The sequence below is a fragment of the Erinaceus europaeus genome, chromosome 1 (assembly GCF_950295315.1).
Source record: "Erinaceus europaeus chromosome 1, mEriEur2.1, whole genome shotgun sequence".
In the NCBI taxonomy this organism is placed as follows: domain Eukaryota; kingdom Metazoa; phylum Chordata; class Mammalia; order Eulipotyphla; family Erinaceidae; genus Erinaceus; species Erinaceus europaeus.
The window spans coordinates 8,388,521-8,409,103 of NC_080162.1; positions in this window are offsets into that span (position 1 = coordinate 8,388,521).

Here is a 20,583-nt window from a genome sequence, read left to right on the forward strand (position 1 = left end):
TGATGAAAAAGAACCAGAAAGTCTTTCTAGAGCTGAAGTAAATCAGAAAAGAAGGCCAAAGGTTAAAATTAGACAATATTGTATGTGTACACCTAGCATTGAGTTATTATCAATTAACTGGGAAAAGGAGGGTGGCAGATTGAGAACATTTTTTTGTAGATAGAGGGTACCACCTGGAGGTAACATAGGCACCATTTCTATGAATCTGTCGTAATAGCAATTTGTAAGCATTTCCATCAAGAGAATTTATCATCAGGGATTTGGCAAAATGCCCTGCTTATTACCACTAGTAAACTTTGGCTCTGCAGTGATCCATTTAAATATTATATCACCTTCCAAATAGGTTTTTGCAGGTGAACCATCATGATTTCCTGTGTCTGTTCTACTAATACCACTCTCCAACATTACTGTTAGAAATGGCACCATATATATTCTTAGATCTTTGGGTACTAGTCTCAGATAGTGACCACAATAGGTAGGATTATGAAATAAATCAACTGATTTCTGGCATCTCTCTCCCAGAATGGAGTGAGCAGGAAGCAGAGTAGTTAAGGACATTTACTCAGTGTCTGGGAGATAGCAACCTGCTTTGTGTAATTGACATTCAAGCTTGAGAAGCATCAGAGGTCCCATGTTTAGTCTCTGACACCATAATAGACTATAGCTGAACAGTGTTCTGAACACAAAAGAAAAGAGAGAGAGAGAGAGAGAGAGAGAGAGAGATAGAAGAAGAAGGAGGAGGAGGAGGAGGAGGGGAAGGGGAAGGGGAAGGGGAAGGGGAAAGAAGGAGAAGGAGAAGAAAAAGGAGTAGTTAGTTATTCATCAGTCAAATACCAGTTCAAAATGTGCACTGTATTGCACCAAAGTAAAAGACACAGGTCAGAGATAGAGGCTTCAGGTCCTGGAACATGATGGCAGTGGAGGACCTAGTGGGGGTGAGAATGCTTTGTAGAAATGTTACACATGTACAAACTGTTGTATTTCACTGTCACCTGTAAACTATTCATCTCCCAATAAAGGTATTTTAGAAAAAAAATGTGTATCTCTATCATGTGAAAAAGGTCTACTTTTTAATTCTTGATTTTCTAATCTGTAAAATTGAAAGGACATTGTAGTTTCTCCTCTCTCTTTCCTCCTCACTTAAAGTTAGAAGGAGGAGGAAGAGGGGATAGAGTAGGAGGTGGAAGAGAAGAGGAAGAGGGAGAAGAAGGAGGAGAAGGAAAAGGAGAAGGAGGAGGAGAAGAAGGAGGAGGAGGAGGAGTAAAAGAAGAAGGAGGAGGAGAGGGAGGAGAAGAAGGAGGAGAGGAAGAGGGAGAGGGAGAGGGAGAGGGAGAGGGAGAGGGAGAGGGAGAGGGAGAGGGAGAGGGAGAGGGAGAGGGAGAGGGAGAGGGCGAGGGCGAGGGCGAGGGCGAGGGTGAGGGCGAGGGAGAGGGAGAAGAAAGTGAGCCCTACCCAACTAGGGAAAGATAGACACAGGCTGGGGATATGGATTGACTTGCCAACATCCACATCCAGTGAAGAAGCAATTAAAAAGCCAGAACTCCCACCTTCTGCACCCCATAAAGAATTTTGGTCCATACTCCCAGACAGGGAGAAATATTAGGGAGGAGATAACCAGAGGGCTCTGAACTCCAATTCCATCGGGACCTAGAGAAAGAAGAGTTAAAAAGGAACAACATTCAGAAGTAGTGATGGGTGTAGATGTGACTTACAAAGGAAGATAAGGCAGGACCACAGAAGAAATAGGCAACTATATATAAATATAGACAGATAGTTACAAAAATAATAGTCAAACCATGTTTGTGGCCTTGGGAGAACTACTACAGTTTCCAATGATAGAGATGGGGACACAGAACTCTGGCCATGAGGATGGTGTGGCATTACGCCCCTATTATTGCAGGATTTTGTGGATCAATATTGAATCATTAATAAATACTATTTATGGAAAACCATATCAATGTTACAATGTAATATCAGCATTTCTAAAATGAATTATAAACCCTGAATTATTTTTAACTGGAGGCCATTTTTAGGTTATAAATGTACTAAAAATTTGTGTGAAGCAAATATGTTTCTAAAAATGGAGCAGCTGTTTGTGGAACTCTTACCTGTACAAGGACAATGAAGAGAAAATAAAAATGGGAGATTCCTAAAATAAATAAATAAATAAATAATTTGGCCAGTGAGAGTTCATTGATACACTATATGCAAGAGGACTCAAGTTTATTTCCAGTTTTTATCTTTTAATTTTATTTTCCTGTTTATTATCTTTCACTTTTTAATTTTTCTTATCTTTTTTTTGCCTGCACTATAAACCCACTGCTCCTGGAGGCTATTTTTTCCCTTTTTTTTTGCCCTTCTTGTTTATCATTGTTGTTATTGCTGTTGTTGTTGTAGGATAGGACGGAGAAATGGAGAGATGAGGGGAAGACAAAGAGGGGGAGAATAACATAGACACCTGCAGACCGGCTTCACCACTTGTGAAGCAACTCCCCTTGCAGGTAGAGAGCTGGGGCCTTGAACCGGGATCTTTATGATGGTCCTTCAACTTAACCAGCTGTGCTACCACCTGGCCCCCTTAATCTTCCTTATCAAGGGAACATTTAGGACTAATCTGAGATCCGGGAGTCTTAGACATGAAGGATTTCTGCATAATAACTATGTTACCTCCCATCTCTTGTCTATACATTTAAAACAAAATGTGAGGGAGGAGGGAAAGAGGGAAAGTCAAAGAGTTTTATCCTTCAGAGTTTTATTCTTCTCATTGCTAGAGTTTATAATCTGTTACCAAATAACATGCATTTTTCTGAAGGACTAATGGGTGTTTTCACTCACAGATGCAATATAAAGAAATGAAAAGTAGCCAAAACGCTTGTAAGACAGTGACAACTGTGCTGGTTATCCTTGGGAAGATACGGGGGAGCAGGGGGCAGGACACATGTCTGTGGTTTGATACGTAACTATACCTTGAGAGAATATTAAATAAAAACATTAAGTAAACATTTAAAAAGAATAAAGTGTAGTCTTTGTAAAAGAATGCCTAAACACTCAGAAATCAAGTACCTGGCTGCCGGTCCACAGTCTGAGACAAACTTAACTAAAATCTAATATGAAAAGCAATTTAGTTTTATTAATATCTGAATCCCAAAGGAAATTTATCCAGGAAACATTTCCTGGGATAAAAGTCGTGGCTATATGAACCTCCTAATATTCTGTCTACCTGTGGGATGTTGGAGAAGGGCTTCTGATTCGATTATACTCCTAGGGAATGTCTAATTCCCTACAGCTTGGGGACCATGCATGCCCTCTAACAGAATATACCTTAAACACTTCAAACTATCAGGTAAATTCACACTACGAATACTAAGAGTACTACAAGTTGTAGCTAAATTATGATGTTGATTTTGGAAATATTGAGTCATAAAGAAAAAAATCAGAGACATCTGTCAGCAACTTGGATGATGTCAGTAGAGGCAATGTAAATGTTTACAAGACAACTCTAGAGTGCCTTGAAACACTCCAGGCCCATCACTGTATACCCACACAACTGTTGACGATACTGTTGGCATGCTTAAGAAAAAAACATGGAATTAGGTAAATAACTGTCACCACAGTAATCACACTATGTGTTTAGAGATTTTAATGGAGTTTTATAAAGGTTTTACAACACCATTGCTGACACACAGGTAATCTCTCACCTCATAATGATCATGATCGGTGCCTGCAACATACTCTCTCCCTGAGCAAGCCTAGATCCTTTCTTTCTTTGTCATGTAACAGAACCCCAAAGCCTCCTCCAAACCCTTGCTTTTCCTCTCTCCCTGGAAACCTTTGCTTTTGTGTAACACACCAAACCCAGTCCCACTTTTACTTTGTGTTTTTACCTTCTGTTTACTTTTTTTTTATTATAGCAATCCTAGTATGGCAATCAAGATGCACATTCTCGTGAAGGTCTATTTTAATTCTTTCATAGAGGTTCTAATTTCAGCCAAGCTTCATTCTGCTACATAATATATATATATTATATATTATGTATTAATTATATATTAATTTAATTATATATTAAATATATAATATATATTTAATATATATATTAAGGAGAGACACTACAAAACTAAACTATATTTAAGAGTACTGATATTCCCATGTGGTATACTGGTGAATAGAACCTAGGTTTTCCATGTAACAAGTAACCTTCCAAGTTTTAACCCATACTCAGTCATCAGTCTTGCAGGTATGAAATGCTTCACACTTGTTAGTAAGCCACTAGCTACTAGAAAAAAAAAGTTGTATAATTTACATAATAATCAATATTGCAGTATTTAAATTTTTGTTCTAATATTTGCAGCATTTATTTTTTTTCTAATAGTAGATGCTATTTTCAAAGCAAAAAAAAAAAGTGCACCAGACACATTTAAACAAGTAAAGAAGATTTAGCTTAATACTGTCATAATAGGAGAAGGAGATAAGAAACATTAAGTTCAAATTCAATAACAAAGGCCAAGAGAAATTTCAAAAGCTAGAGTGGGAGAAAGTCATAGATCATCTGTATTTGCTGACTGCCTTCATCTAAAGTAAAAACAGCCATTCTGTTTTCACCGCAACAGGTACCTTTACAGCTTGGTAGAGGTCTGTAAAAGTTAAGTTCTTGCCCTTTCACAGACAATGAGAAAAAGAGGTGCTATCTCTGACTGGTTATACTTTAGAGTAATAGTTTCAGCTCCTGAAGAAAGATAATTAAAACTAGCCAGAGGTTAAACTAACCAGAGACCTTTACAACGGTATATATTTTTTATATTTATTTATTTATTTATTTTCCCCTTTTTTGTGTTTGTGTGCATCACGGGAGAGAGAAGAGACCAGGAACTCTTGGAAGATTAGGAATGCAAATCTTTATTCACGCCAATGCCCAGAGCTGCGTGCGGGCACAGCAGCTTAGTCCACATGGAGTTAGCAAAATGGCCGCCTCCCACTATGCCCACCAGCCCTTCTCCAGGTCAGGATGTGGAAAAGAAAAAAGAGTGAAACCAGAACAGCAGTGGGTATTAGTGCAAAAATCAGAAGTGGCAAGTCAGGATGGGATTGGCTAGGAAAGGGGGTGGAGAGACCCAAAAGGCATGCTGGGAAGGTGGAAGCATCCTTAGCAACTATTGCAATGAGAGGATAATGTGGTGGAGATCTGCAAATAAAACTTGCATCGAAATATAGTGGTTTGTGGGCCCTGCCAATGTTCAACCGCATCTGCACAATTTCCCAACATTGTTGCCCTTGTATTTTTTATTGTTGTATTTATTATTGCTGTTGTTACTGATGTCGTAGTTGTTAGATAGGACAGAGAGAAATCAAGAGAGGAGGGGGAAGACAGAGAAGGGGAGAGAAAGACAGACACCTGCAGATCTGCTTCACTGCTTGTGAAGCGACTCCCCTGCAGGTGGGCAGCCAGGGGCCCAAACCCAGATCCTTACACCAGTCCTTGGGCTTTGCACCATGTGTGCTTAACCCACTGCCCGACTCCTCAAAGATGCACATTAAAAAAATATATTCTTATTTATTTATTATTGGATAGAGACAGAGAGAAATTGACAGGGTAAGGGTGGTAGAGAGGGAGACCTATAGCCCTGCTGTAGCACCTACTAGCTTTCCCCCCTGCAGCTGGGGATCAGGGGCTTGTACACTGCAATGTGAGCTCTTTTTTTTAACACTTTCTTTTTTTTAATATTTATTTATTCCCTTTTGTTGCCCTTGTTGTTTTATTGTTGTAGTTATTATTGTTGTTGTTACTAATGTCATTTGATAGGATAGAGAGAAATGGAGAGAGGAAGGGAAGAGAGACACCTGCAAACCTGCTTCACTGCCTGTGAAACGACTCCCCTGCAGGTGGGGACAATGTGAGCTCTTAACTAGGTATGCCACTACCTGGCCCCAGATATACATTTTTTTCCTCCAAGGTTATTGCTAGAGCTCGGTGCCTGCACTATGAATCCATTGCTCCTGGAGGCCATTTTTTCTCCTTTGTTGTCCTTATTGTTATTGTTGATGTTGGATAGGAGAGAAATTGAGAGTGGAGGGGGGGAGAGAAACTATTTAAAAAAACTAGTAAACATTAACTGAAAATAATCTAAAATTTATATCCTGTCACTCAAAATAAACTATCTATCCAGCAGTTTGTTAGAACTTTCTTCAGATATTTATGTGAGTTTTTAGTTATTTGTATTCTTAAAATGCTCTTGAAATAAGTGCATTAACATACTATAGTTAATCATTATTGTAATATATCTGAATCATATAATAAGAGCAGTCATTTTTGTTTGACATCTTGTAAAGAGAATGTGTATATACTATTTTATTTTTTCACTGGGTATATTGTGCCAGAATTGTTCATGATGATATATTTTGGAGATCAAACTCTTGTGGTATGAATTTTCCTGGTGTTAGCAGATCATCAGTTAGTCATATCATCACACTGTGCCAAGAGCAATTATGAAACATGTTCTCTAGCCAACAACCTTGGTGCAGAAGTAGCCTCCTTAGAGTGAGTCTCCACATAAGCGACAGTAAGAAGGTGACTTATCCCATTTCAACAATAAAAACGGATCCATTTTTCTCTCAGATGTACTTAATAAGGGAACTGAAAAGAAAAAGTTTAGTTAAAAAAAGAATAAAGTATGAAATCTAAAACATCCTCCAGACAGAGAAAATGTGCCTAATTTTCTTTATTGCTCTGACATTCACATGACGTCATTCACTCCTTAGCAAAAAGATCCTCAGAGTCCCAGGTCTCACTTTAATGATATGTCATTCCCACCAGGAATAATTAGGCCTCCCCAGAAGCAGATTCAAAACTGAATATTTGCATGGGAACATTTGGGAAAGGTCTGAAAATCTAAGAAAGCTGTGAGGGCAGCAGTGTAGAGCAGAATGGTCCCTTGCACTGAGGTGCACTGGCTGCAGAGGCCTTGGGTAGACTCAGGAAATCTGAACCTGAAAGGTCATAGAAATGTCCGGGGCTGAGCAAAGGATATTGAGATTTGTGTTTTCCATATGATGTCAGCGACACTGGGAATAGTTAGTGTGACCCTGAGCAAGGTAGCTCATATCCTCTCATGATAATTTGTGAGTAGCTGTAGCTACTGTCTCTGGATAGAGTGTGTTAGGATCTAGGCAGTGACACACCATTAAATTTAGTCTTCCCTTTGTGCAATTTTGATCTATTAGCTTTACATAATAAATGCATCTAATGCATAATAATGCATCTAAAAGAATACTTTTTGCTAAATGTCTAGCTGATCTTTGACCTCAGAAACTTTACAAGCAGAAGAAAATGAGAGAAAAAAAAAATAAGACAAACAGAAAGTAGAACTCTTATTCACCATCTCCCCCTCTAATATAATACCCATTCTTGATTGCATTCATTTTTAGCCAGTACTTCTGTGTGCACTAGTACTTTATTCCATGTGTCCTTGGTATAATATAGTTTGTTGCAAAAATCATAATGCATTTTTACACAGAAAAATAGGGGGCCAGGTGGCAGCCCTCCTTGTTAAGAGCATATTGTACCATGCACAAGAAGCCAGGTTCAACTCACTGTTCCCCACCCACAGCAGGGGAATGCTTCAGAAATGGTGAAACAGATCTTCAGGTATCTATCTTTCTCTCTCCCTCTCTATATTCCTCTGCTCTCTCAATTTCTTTCTGTCCTATCCAGTAAAATAGAAAGAGTGGAGGAGGGAAATGGCCAGCAGTAGTAGATTTGCAGTGCTGGCACCAAGCCTCAGAGATAACCTTGGTGGCAACAACAACAACAAAAAATTAAAAAAATAAAACAAAAGGGCCAGGTATGGTGCACCTGGCTGAGCACACATATAATAATGTTCAATGACCCAGGTTCAAACCCCCAGTCCCCACCTGCAGGGGGAACTCTTTGAGAGTGGTTGAAGCAGTGCTGCAGGCGTCTCTCTCCCTCTCTATATTCCCCTTCTCTATTTCTAGCTGTCTATATACAATACATAAATAAAGATAAAAAACAAAATAAAACTATATATATATATATATATGTATATATATATATATATATATATATATATATATATATCTTATGACTTTTCTTACAACCCATTATTTCTCCCTCTGAAACAGATACTGGAGAGAGAGAGCAAAAAGACTTCATGAACCAGTGGGGATTAAACCAGTGCCCTGCAGGCAGGGCGGTGCTTAGTTAACAGTGGTTATGTAAATAGAATACAGTGTTATGCAGGGGGGATTAAACCAATGAAACAGAAGGGGTTTTTAGAAGCAGAATTAGAAGCATACTAACAGTCGGCACCAGGGGAAGGGGGCTCTTGACCCTCTCTACAGTCATAGGCAGGGAGGGGCAGATAAAGTCTTGGTGGTGGAGGGGGGTCTGGGGTAGCCAACTTGATTTTAAGGTCTTCCAAATCTGCATTTAGCTGTTTTTTTTTAATTTAGAAAAATATTTATTTATTTTCCCTTTTGTTGTCCTTGTTTTTTAATTGTTGTTAGTGTAGTTATTGTTGTTGTTATTGATGTCATTGTTAGATAGGACAGAGAGAAATGGAGAGAGGAGAGGAAGACAGAGAGGAGGAGAGAAAGACAGACACCTGCAGACTTGCTTCACTGCTTGTGAAGCCATCATATATCTTGGCACTCGGGCAAGGAAAGCCACCCGAGACCAGACTTCTATGTCAAAGATATGAGGTGACTTAATCCAGGGAGCAACAGATAAGACTGTACCAGAAGGCTTAGGCCTGCTTTTTTGAAAGTTTTAGACCTCTGGTCTCAAGCAGTGTCTGAAGACACTGGAGCTGTGGTCTCTCTGACTTGATGGGACGTTCCTATAATGGAACAGCACACAGCATCTTAAGAATCTTGGAGATGCAGGTCCCTTCAATTAGAAGGGATGTTACCCCTATTCACAGGAATAACTCAACTGATTCCCACCAGACTGGGTCATGGCAGGATCCCTCTTCAGGCACCAGGTTTGGGAGCCAGTTCTCTGGATGTTGACCTGCGACCATGGGGGAGGGCAGATAGGAGATGGGCCACCCCCGGGGGTCCTGGGGACACTGTTGACAAGGGCATGTGCACATGGAATAAACCACCACTTCAGGGAGACATCTCGTTTATTTGGGGGTACAAGAAGGGAGATATATCCAAGAGTTAGGAAAGGGTTAAGATAATCATTAAGCCAAACACAATACAGGGTTAAATCTTGACCTATCAGGTGTTTGTTCATTACCGGGAAATTACCATATAAGGTTTGGTCATGAGTTCAGCATGCATAGGTAGGCTTCTCTCTAAGGTTAAATCACAAGCACCTCAGGGCAGGCGGGAAGGGAGCATTTAAGCAAGACCAGGATATTTGCAGTGGGTTTCGGTTGGCCATATATGGTAATTTATGGCCTAGTTCAACAGGAATGAGGAAGTATGTGCAAGAAGGCTCCTGGTCTGGAAAACTCCATCCATCTTAAGGTCATGGGGTTGAGTGGGGACCTGCCTACCACCCCTCTTGTGAGGAGGGGGCTAGAGGTCGACCCTCTCAGAGTCTCATGGAGATAATGGCCTGGATTTCCCAGACAGTGGCCTTTGCCCAGAAATTAGTTAGTAAAATAATTAGTTAATGAATGAATACAAATTATTGTTTTGTATTGGAAGTGTTTATGTTCCTGGTGTAGAAGTTCGGTGATATTTGTTTGACTAGTACTAATGGGAACTTACCTCTTGTTTAGAGACATAATTTTATGGTAAAATTGGCTGCAGTATACATTCATTCCTTTAAAATTCACCTTTTCCAAGAACTAATCAATAGTGCTGACAGAGGACTTACTGTAGATGCTTTCTATTCCCAGTGCTTAGATAGAGAACAGGTACTTTTGCTCAGCACAGAATGTTGTAGAATTTAGAATTGTAAGAAATATGTTGAGTATGTCAGGTAATGACATTTGCCTCTGCTATCTGGTAAGGAAAATTTCTAGTCAGAGGATGTCAATTACAGTCAAGATGGACAAGGTGCTTTGTGTCTATGTACAGATAGCTTGTGTCAACAACAAATAATATTATACCAGAGGAACAACCTACATAACAGCTTCTGGCACAAATATTAACTAGATATGCCTTGGTGAGTGAGATCTTATGCTGTTGGATACATATAATAGATTCTATTCCTGCCATCACTGCATTTTCATTAAAAAACAGTCAAAATTTTGTTCCACGACTGATTGTTGAGGTCTTAACATAATAAGCCTTTTCAGAGAAACAGAAGTGAGAACGCTAGCCCTAACTTTACTTGATGTTAGAAATGAATAGAAAATGGGACCAGGTGGTGGTGCACCTGATTAAGTGCCCACACTACAGTGCACAAGGACCCAGGTTCAAGCCTCCAGACCCAACCGGCAGGGGCAAAGTTTCACAAGTGGTGAAGCAGGGCGCAGGTATCATTCTGTCTCTCTCCTTCTCTATCTGTCTCCTTCGCAATTTATCTCTGTTTCTATCCAATGATAAATAAATAATTATTTAAAAGAAATGAACAGAAAAAAATGATGTAACCTACAACGTTGAGGTAAGACATAGCGCCAACCTTGGATAACAAATAAAATACAGTTTAAGTAAAGGTTAATGTAATTATACCTTTAATAATTTCCAATCAACATAAAACTTCTTAGAGCAGTAATAGTTAAACCTAATCAGGATATATTAGACAATTAAATGTCTTTATGTGATTTGAAACATTCGTTTTTTAGCCCAGATTTTTTCTTTTAAACCAGGTAATGTGTGTGTGTGCGTGTGCGTGTGTGTGTGTGTGTGTGTATGTGTTTTCTTGTATTTTATAATAAGAACAGCATAAAAAATTTAAAGGCTCTTACATAAATGGAGACCAACTTATTACATATACTACTTTATCTTGTGAACTATTGTTATCACTTAGTAAAACAAATATACACATTAATTTTACCTAGAACCTTTATACTTCAAACCAAGAATCAATGGTTTCCTGACACCATCATGCAATATCAGTGGCCAGAAGGGTTTTTTACAATTAAACTCCAATATGATAATATCTGCAAGATCATGTCACATCTCAGAGGCACAGGGCTCAGCATCTCCAGACTGTTCATCATGCTGGATACATCTATTTTTATATTTACTAATTATATATTTTACTGGTAGCCATATTAAAGCAAGTAAAGAATTTTGCCCACTCAATTTTTTTCTATAATAAATGGGTGAGATTAAGGCAATTCTTACATTTCTCAGACTTTTTTAAGCAAATATTCTAGCATTATAGTGAAGACAAATTCCACAATAAGCTAATTATGTTATAGAAAAACATAAATATCATAGGACCTGGTCTATATCTAGGTTTTGGGACTTTGTAAGGAAGTAAACCACCTGGAATGGAATTAGAGAATACTATGAAAGGAAAGGTCTCACCCAAGTAATGAGGCTGAAGGGTTGACATTCCATGCCTGATGTCTCAGGACACAGTCTGAAGTGAAGCATGCTGAGGTGGTACTTGTTGTGTTGATTAGGTTGGGGTCAGTGGATGCGATATCATTTGGTATAAATTGAGAGAAGCTTGCAGGAAAGTGAGCCCCACCCTAGAGGTTCCAGGACTGGGGAAATATAGGCTTTATAGAGGAGGTGGGAGGTTCCCGCTGTCTCCATGAAATAGAGCATATGTCCACATGTGTCCATGAATTAGGGAAAATTATATACCTGAAAGGAAAAGTACACAATACTCTGCAGTGAGTCAGTATAAAGTTTCTAATGAAACAGTATCTAATTAGACTTAGATACCCTGCTCACCTGCTTCCTATTACAGTTATCTAACTCACTCCAAACCTAACCTTATCAAAGCAAGGAATGCAAAATCTGAATAAGGGCAAGAAACTGGCATACTTTAATGATGACTCTTTAGTCATTATTCTAAATTTCCTGAACAGACATGATGGGCCTAGACCTCAAATAAATACCTCTTGTTACCAGTCATCTCTGTCAGGAAAAACAAAATAGACCCCTTTGTGGGCCCCCATAGGACTTTGCCCTCAACTTGGATCAACAATGGTAGAGAATGTTCCATCCTCCAAAGGAAGGATGGACAAGATACTCTATGCTACACCTGAGAAAGATGGGTTGATACTGGGGCAGCTTGGAATGTTCCTACTCATGACGAGAATGTGAGCTCAGATTTACAGGGATGCAGTGGTCACATAGGCTCCTAAGCTAATTATGGGCTCCAGACCAAATCAAATTAATGGGGTTTACAGTCAACTATATTTATACCCCTTTCCCATATTAGGGCGCTACTCTCTTCCCTGATCCAGCTTTCTGTTCCTTTTCCAGCCATTACATCATTTCCCCAGACAATAACTTGGATCCACCTGCATATCAGATTTCAGTCTCAGGGAAAAAAATAAAACTGGTATAGCCACAGGCCCTTTGGAATATAACTAAAATATGCCTACTAGCTATCTACAAAATGGAGAACCCTCCAACATTTCATCTGCACTTTTCCAGCCTTTAGGTCCATGATTGTTCAACAATTTGTTTGGCTTTGTATGTTAACTCTCTTTTAGCCACTAGGTTCCAGATGCTAGCATGATGCCAACCAGACTTCACTGGACAGACAACCCCACCAATGTGTCCTGGATTCCCCAGAGCCCCACCCCATACTGACTACATATCTGTATTTTATTTTATTTGTGGTGACTTAGTGTAACCATAGTGATTGCATTCATAGAAAGTATGTTTATCTGAGGTCTGGGTGGTGGCACAGATTAGTTTAAGCGTGCATAGTACCAAGCATAAGAACCCAACTCAAGGATCCGGGTTTGAACCCCTGGCTCCCCACTTGCAAGGAGGTAGCTTTGCAGGTGGTAAAGCAGACTGTGTTTCTTCTATATATATTTTTTTCTCTCTCTTTCCCTCTCTCTCTCTCTCTCTCTCTCTCAGTTTCTCTCTGTCTGAAAATGGCCCTCTCTCTGAAAATGGCCACAGGAACAGTGGGTTTGTAGTGCATGCGCCAAGCCCAGCAATAACACTGGAGGCAAAAAAAGTATCTTCACCCTGTGTTGTACGGCTCATTTATCTATATTAAAAAGATGGGCATATCCATCAGTATTCTTGAAAACATTTCGTCAGATTTATTATAGATAAAATCATTTGCCTTCATGAGCAAAATACACAACATGCCAAGTATATAAGAATAAATACCAGGGAGTTGGGTGGTAGCACAGCGGGTCAAGCACAGTTGGTGAGAAGCACAAGGACTGGCCTAAGCATCTGGGTTGAGCCGCTGACTCCCCACCTGCAGGGGAGTCGCTTCACAGGGGGTGAAGCAGATCTGCAGGTGTCTATCTTTCTCTTTTCCTTTCTGTCTTCCCCTCCTCTCTCCATTTCTCTCTGTCCTATCCAACAACAATGGCATCAATAACAATAATAACTACCACAATAAAACAAGGACAACAAAAAAGAAAATAAATAAATAAATACATATTTTTTAAAATTTAAAAAAAAGGGGGAGTAGGGCTGTAGCGCAGCGGGTTAAGCGCAGGTGGCGCAAAGCACAAGGACCGGCATAAGGATCCCAGTTCAAACCCCGGCTCCCTACCTGTAGGGGAGTCGCTTCACAGGCGGTGAAGCAGGTCTGCAGGTGTCTATCTTTCTCTCCTCCTCTCTGTCGTCCCCTCCTCTCACCATTTCTCTCTGTCCTACCCAACAATGACAACAACAATAATAACTACAACAATAAAACAATAAGGGCAACAAAAGGGAATAAATAAAAAAATAAAAAATAAAAAATTTAAAAAAATTAAAAAAAGAATAAATACCGGTATTATATTTAATACTATATTTAAGCATTACAAACTCACTTATTCAAAAGTGGTTTACAGATTAGATTGGAGTAGGGGAGCAAACTGAAGATTTGCTTTTATCTGAAGTTATGGGAAATGAGGGCAAAAATATTCTGAATTTTTGTAAATGCTTAACAAACCTCGATTGCTTTACATCCATTTATTTTAACCTGTCAAAGTTCAGCATTAAACACATTAAAAACAAAGAAACAGTTTGCTAGGCCTCCTTTCTAGGAACATGAACAGAGCTAGAAAAGTATAATACTGCTACAATTTTCTTTAAGAGCAAACTACATTTAGCCTCTAAATAAAAAGTGCTTCCAAATGCATTTCTATAGTAGAAGATAAGCTTCCTAAACACATTTTGTTTAATTGAACTTCCGTGTTCAATAGCTTAGTTCAATGAAGTGTTTGTTCTTTTCCTTTAAACAAGGAGTCTTCAGTTTACACTGGCATGTTTGGGTCTGGATGTATCTTAATTATATATCATAAATCTAGGATATTGTTTGAGAAACAACAGTGGTATCTATGAGTCCAATTGTCTGTTAGACATGACCCATATGCAGGTATTATTTATGGAGTTTTTATTTTTCGCTTTGCAATTTCTCATTCTTCAACACCACTTCCTGAGTTTTTCTTCTACCTTAGTGTTCCACTTAAGATTGTTGTCAACATATGACCCGGAATTTCACAGAGAAGGTAGCCTAAAGAATGAGAAGCAAGAGAGAGTGAACAGTGTCAAGTAGGGAAGAACCTTTACTTTTAATAGATCATGTCTTTGGATGTTTTATTGCTGTTGTTTTTGTTTTAATGGACTGAAGTGCTCCACTCCCAATCATAAATCCCCAAGTCAACTAATAGGTGTGGATAATCTGAGGAAACTAAATACTTTTTAAAAGGAATGAAATACAATGTGATAAAAAAGTCTAGATTAAAAATAGGGGAGCTTCTGTATCTTATTAATGACAATTTATCATTATTTCCTCTACTTCATCTCTGTTTCAAATCTAGCCCTATAAAATAGAATGTTCTTCCCCAGTTCAACAATCAGGAGTATCAGATGCTGACTTCACAGTACAATGAATACTTAGGATCTGTGTTTTTGTCCTGTGGCTTAGTCGATGCCATTATACATAGCACTAGTCTGTTTTTAACAGTGACTACAATCTATTCTCAACTTTGGGGGCCAGGTGGGAAAGGAGCTGAATGGACTGCAAAATGAAGCGAAGGGAAGGTGATGTGGGGTGAGTTAAAAGGTGAGAGATTCATACCTTGGTGGTGGGTGTTGTATGATAATACACAATTTAATGGAAAGTGACAAAATTCACCTCAAACATGTACAGTTTTGTGAACCAACTTTACACCAGGAGAGAAAGTAAATGTAAATAAGAAACTTCTTCAAGGAAGTTCATCTATGCCTATGACATCTGCTGTGCAACTCAGGCATCCAAGTTTGACATCCTCGAGCAAACACTCACGAAAGACATGTCTCTGATATCTGATTACTGTAGAAAATGGCGGCTAATCCCTAGCACTGCAAAAACGGTATCATCTGTTTTCCAACTACATCATGCCTCGGCCTCGCGTGAGCTTAATGTGCAGCTTGACGATACGAGAATCCGGCATGAAGCCCAGCCAGTCTATCTTGGCGTTACTCTCGATCGCACTCTGTCATTTCATGAACATCTCATAAAAACTGCAGCAAAGGTGGGCGCAAGGAATCACATCATTGCAAGACTGGCCAGCTCCTCATGGGGCGCGAGCACTTCCACACTACGATCATCATCTCTGGCATTATGCTATTCCACTGCAGAATACTGTGCCCCAGTATGGTTCTGTAGCCCCCATGTCCACTTGGTCGATTCCAAATTATATTCCTCCATGAGGATCATTTCTGGAATCATCCGTCCCACCCCGGTTCCATGGCTGCCAGTTCTTAGCAACATCACCCCGCCAGATATTCGTCAGGATGCGGCATCATCTAAGTTCATCTCCCACGTCTACGCTAGACCGGACCTGCTAATATACTCTGATATCTTTGCCCACCCTGTCCAACGCTTGACGTCTCATCATCCAATCTGGTCCCCTACGCCTACACTGAACTTCTCTGTTCCAGACTCTTGGAAACAGAGTTGGCAGTCAGCTGAGGTAAAGAACAAACACCTCATCACAGACCCCTGCAAGCGTCAACCCTGCTTTGACCTAGCACGTTATGATTGGGCCCTCCTCAATCGCTATCGAACAGGCCATGGCCGGTGCGCTGCTATGTTCCATCGCTGGGGAGCCAGAGTTGACCCGAACTGCCCCTGCAGCTCCAGACAGACTATGACCCACATAGTCAACGACTGCCACCTCTCCAGATTCAAAGGAGGTCTCGAAACTTTACATCAGGCTCAACCTGATGCTGTTGACTGGCTACGGAAGAAGGGCAAACGCTAGAAGAAGTCACTGTCAGCCCATCCCACCAGTTCGGGCCCTAATTAGGGAATCCTGAGATTCCCAGACAGATATGATGGGCCTAGAACTCAAATAAATCCCTCTCTCCAATGTTACTGGTCATTTCTATCAGGAACAACAAAATAGACCCCTTTGTGGGCCCCCATAGGACCTTGCCCTTAACTTGGATCAACAATGGCAGAGAATGTTCCATTCTCCGAAGGGAGGACTGACAACATATTCTATGCTACACCTGAGGAAGATGGGTCCTGAAACTAGGGCAGCTCTGAATGTCCCTACTCATGACTAGAGAATGTGAGCTCAGGTCTACAGGGATGCAGAGGTCACATAGGCTCCTAACTGCATATGGGCCCCAGACCAAATCAAATCGATGGGGTTTACAGTCAACTATATTTATACCCCTTTCCCATATTAGGGAGCTACTCTCTTCCCTGATCCAGCTTTCTGGTCCTTTTCCCAGCCATGATATCATCTCCCCAGAAAGTAACTTGGATCCACTTGCATAGCAGATTTCAGGCTCAGGAAAACAAACAAACAAACAAACAAACACTAGTATAGCTATGAGCCCTTTGGAATATAACTAAAATATGCCTACTAGCTGTCTACAAAATGGAGGAGCCTCCCACGCTAACTCTTCATCTGCACTATTCCAGCCTTTAGGTCCATGATTGTTCAACAGTTGTTTGGCTTTGTATGTTAACTCTCTTTTCAGCCACCAGGTTCTAGCCTGGAGTGGTGGCCCGAGCCTGTAGTCCCAGCTATTTGGGAGGCTGAGGCTAGAGGATCTATTGAACCCAGGAATTCTGGGCTGCAGTGCGCTATGCCAATTGGGTGTCCGCACTAAGTTCAGCATCAATATGGTGACCTCCAGGGAGTGGGGGACCACCAGGTTGCCTAAGGAGGGGTGAACCTGTTGGAAATGGAGGTCGGAAATGGAGCAGGTCAGCCACCAGGTTCCAGATGCTAGCAGGATGCAACTAGACTTGTACTAATAAAGTTATTATTATTATCATCATTGTCATTTTCATGGGTGGTTTCTGGGTTGCACAGTACAGTTGTTGACAGCTGTTGGGTACAGTTTCTCATCTCACCATGTAGGTGTTTATGAGACATTTTTACCCCCAACTTGGGTCCTTTTCCACTGTCATTGACCAGAGCCTCAAGTTACCCCCCAAGTCCCTTCCTTTCCCTCCCCCTCCCCCAGAATCCTTTGCTTTGGTGCAATACACCAAATCCACTCCATGTTTATTTTGTTTTCCCTTTCTGTCCTTCTTTCTTAAGTTCTGCCTTTGGATGTGTCAGTCAGTATTCATCCTTTTCTCCTTCGCTTATCTCAACATAAGCCAATGTTCAAATTCCATCCAATATGAGGTGAAGGTGACATCATCATTCTTAATAGCTGAGTAGTATTCTGTTGTGTGTATATATTACAACGTTCTTAGCCCCTTATCTGACACTGAACACCTGGCTTGCTTCCAAGTTGGGCTATTACAAATTGTGCTAAATGTACATAGTTGTAGATAGATTATTTTGGATGAGTGTATTGGTTTCCTTTAGATATACCCCCATGAAAGAAATTGCCTGGTAATAGGGTAGGTCCATTTCTAGCATTCTTCAGACTGTTCTCCAAAGGGGTTAGACCAATTTGCATTCCTCCAAGTGATGTAAAAGGGATATAATCTTCACCTAAGAATAGGCTCAAAGGGCCAACAGGCATATGAAAAAAAATACTCAAATTACTTATTCTAAGAGAAATTCAAATAAAGTCAGCAATTAGATACCACATTATACCTGTGAGAATGTGATACATTAGAAATCACAGAAACAGCAAAGTTCATTGGCTTTTCAAAGCTCTTGAATTAATCAAATAGAAGAGTTTGTTTTTACTGGAAATAAATTCCTGTATATGAACATCTTCACTAATTTATGTGAAAGTTACTAGAAATTTTGCATTTTATATAACTATCTTATTCTGTTTTCTGCCCATTCAGAGATGAAAAGTTATTAGCTTTTAGGCATTTGAAGCAATGTCTTAGACCATTCATGTTCACACATGAGCAAAACCATTGGGTAATTATCCTTCACTACTTTAATGACTTCACTTAGCATAATCACCTTCATTGCCATCCATTTTGTTCCAAATGACACAGTTTCATTTTTAAAAAGTCCAGCATAGAATTCAATCACATATTCATCCCATAACTTCTTTACAAATGCATCTATTGTTGGGATTTTAGGTTGTGTCTATTTTAACTACTCCCAGAGGCATAAAGAATAGGGAAGCTATCAGGGGAGGGGATGGGATACAGAGTTCTGGTGGTGGGAAGTGTATCCTTCTTATCCTATGGTTTTGTCGATGTTTCCATTTTATAAATAAAAATAAACTTATAAGGCAATAGCTGTTTACTTTGATTTTATTTTTCATGAATGGGAGAGTGTATATTTATGTGTCTCTGCCATATGAAATATTCTCCAAAGCAGAGAACTATCAGTGTGTAGTGTTTGTGTGTATGTGTGTTAATTCAGTATATTCCAACACTTCCTGTGAATTACACAACTCTCTGTAGGGGGACTGAATCGGGAATTCAGAACTTCAGGCATGAAAATCTTTTGTATAACCATTCTTCTATTTCCTCCACTTATATATGTTCTTTAAATAACTTGACATCTTAGTAAATGTAAATGTTTTGAAGATATGTGTGCAGAAAGACTTCTTGCCACAGAAATTAAACACGAAGCTGGTTTTTTGTTGTTGTTGTTGTTTGATATTTAAGGACTCTTGTTTTTTCATTTATGTTGAACACTTTGATTTTATTTCAAATAGCATGATTTACATATCCAATACCCAGATTGCATAGATGAGATATTTCAAATTATTATTTTTTTTCTGCAATCTTCCTTAGTAACCAAAATTACCTCAAATAAAAGACTGGAATACAATAGTGAGATAGTGCTGTTCTTGCTCTCTGTGGCAAGTTCTTACTGTTACAAACAACAGAAATAAAAATACTGCTGAACAAAACAACTTTTTATGGCTTAATAAGTTTTACACAGTTCTAGAAATGGAAGTTTCCATAGACCTGAAGATAGAAACTTGTCATAACCCTTGTCAAGTCTGTAAATTTTACGCAAACTGAATTATAATTGGCAGGGGTTGGATAGCATAGTGGTTATTCCAAGAAACTCTTCTGCCTGAGGCTTCAAAGTTCCAGGTTCAATTCTCTGTGCCACCTTAATCTAGAGCTAAGTAGTGCTATGATAAAAAAAGAATTATAATTCATGGATTCTGAATATGAGTATAGAAAACACATTCAGTCACAAAATTTCATTCTTTTTTTAGGAGTATAAATTTATGATAAATAAATTGTATTTCACCTAGCAAATGACTGAACCACATAACACCCACTAAATTGTATTTCACCTAGCAAATGACTGAACCACATAACACCCACTAAATTGTATTTCACCTAGCAAATGACTGAACCACATAACACCCACTTATATGACATAAAGCACTATAAAATATGTTTTTAAATAGTTATATATAGCCTATTCAAACTAGAAAAATATCAGTATTTTTAAAAATACTGAGTATCAACTATTTTTTAATACTTATTTATTTTCCCTTTTTTTTCTTTTTTATTTAAGAAAGGATTAATTAACAAAACCATAGGGTAGGAGGGGTACAATTCCACACAATTCCCACCACCCAATCTCCATTTCCTGCCCCCTCCCCTGATAGCTTTCCCATTCTCTATCCCTCTGGGAGCATGGACCCAGGGTCATTGTGGGTTGCAGAAGGTAGGAGGTCTGGCTTCTGTAATTGCTTCCCCGCTGAACATGGGTGTTGACTGGTGTCCATACTCCCAGTCTGCCTCTCTCTTTCCCTAGTAGGGTGGGTCTCTGGGGAAGCGGAGCTCCAGGACATATTGGTGGGGTCTTCAGTCTAGGGAAGCCTGGCCAGCATCCTGATGACATCTGGAACCTGGTGACTGAAAAGAGAGTTAACATACGAAGCCAAACAAATTGTTGAGCAATCATGTTCACAAGTATCCGTAAACTACAGCAAAATATATACCTGAAAGCAGAAGTACACTAGAGTTTGCAGTGAGTATCCCCCCAACACTTTCTCTCCACTATTCCAAGCTTTGGGTCCATGATTGCTCAACAATTTCTTTGGCTTTGTATTTTCCCTTTTTTTTATTGTTGTTGTTATAGTTATTATTGTTGTTGTTGGATAGGACAGAGAGAAATG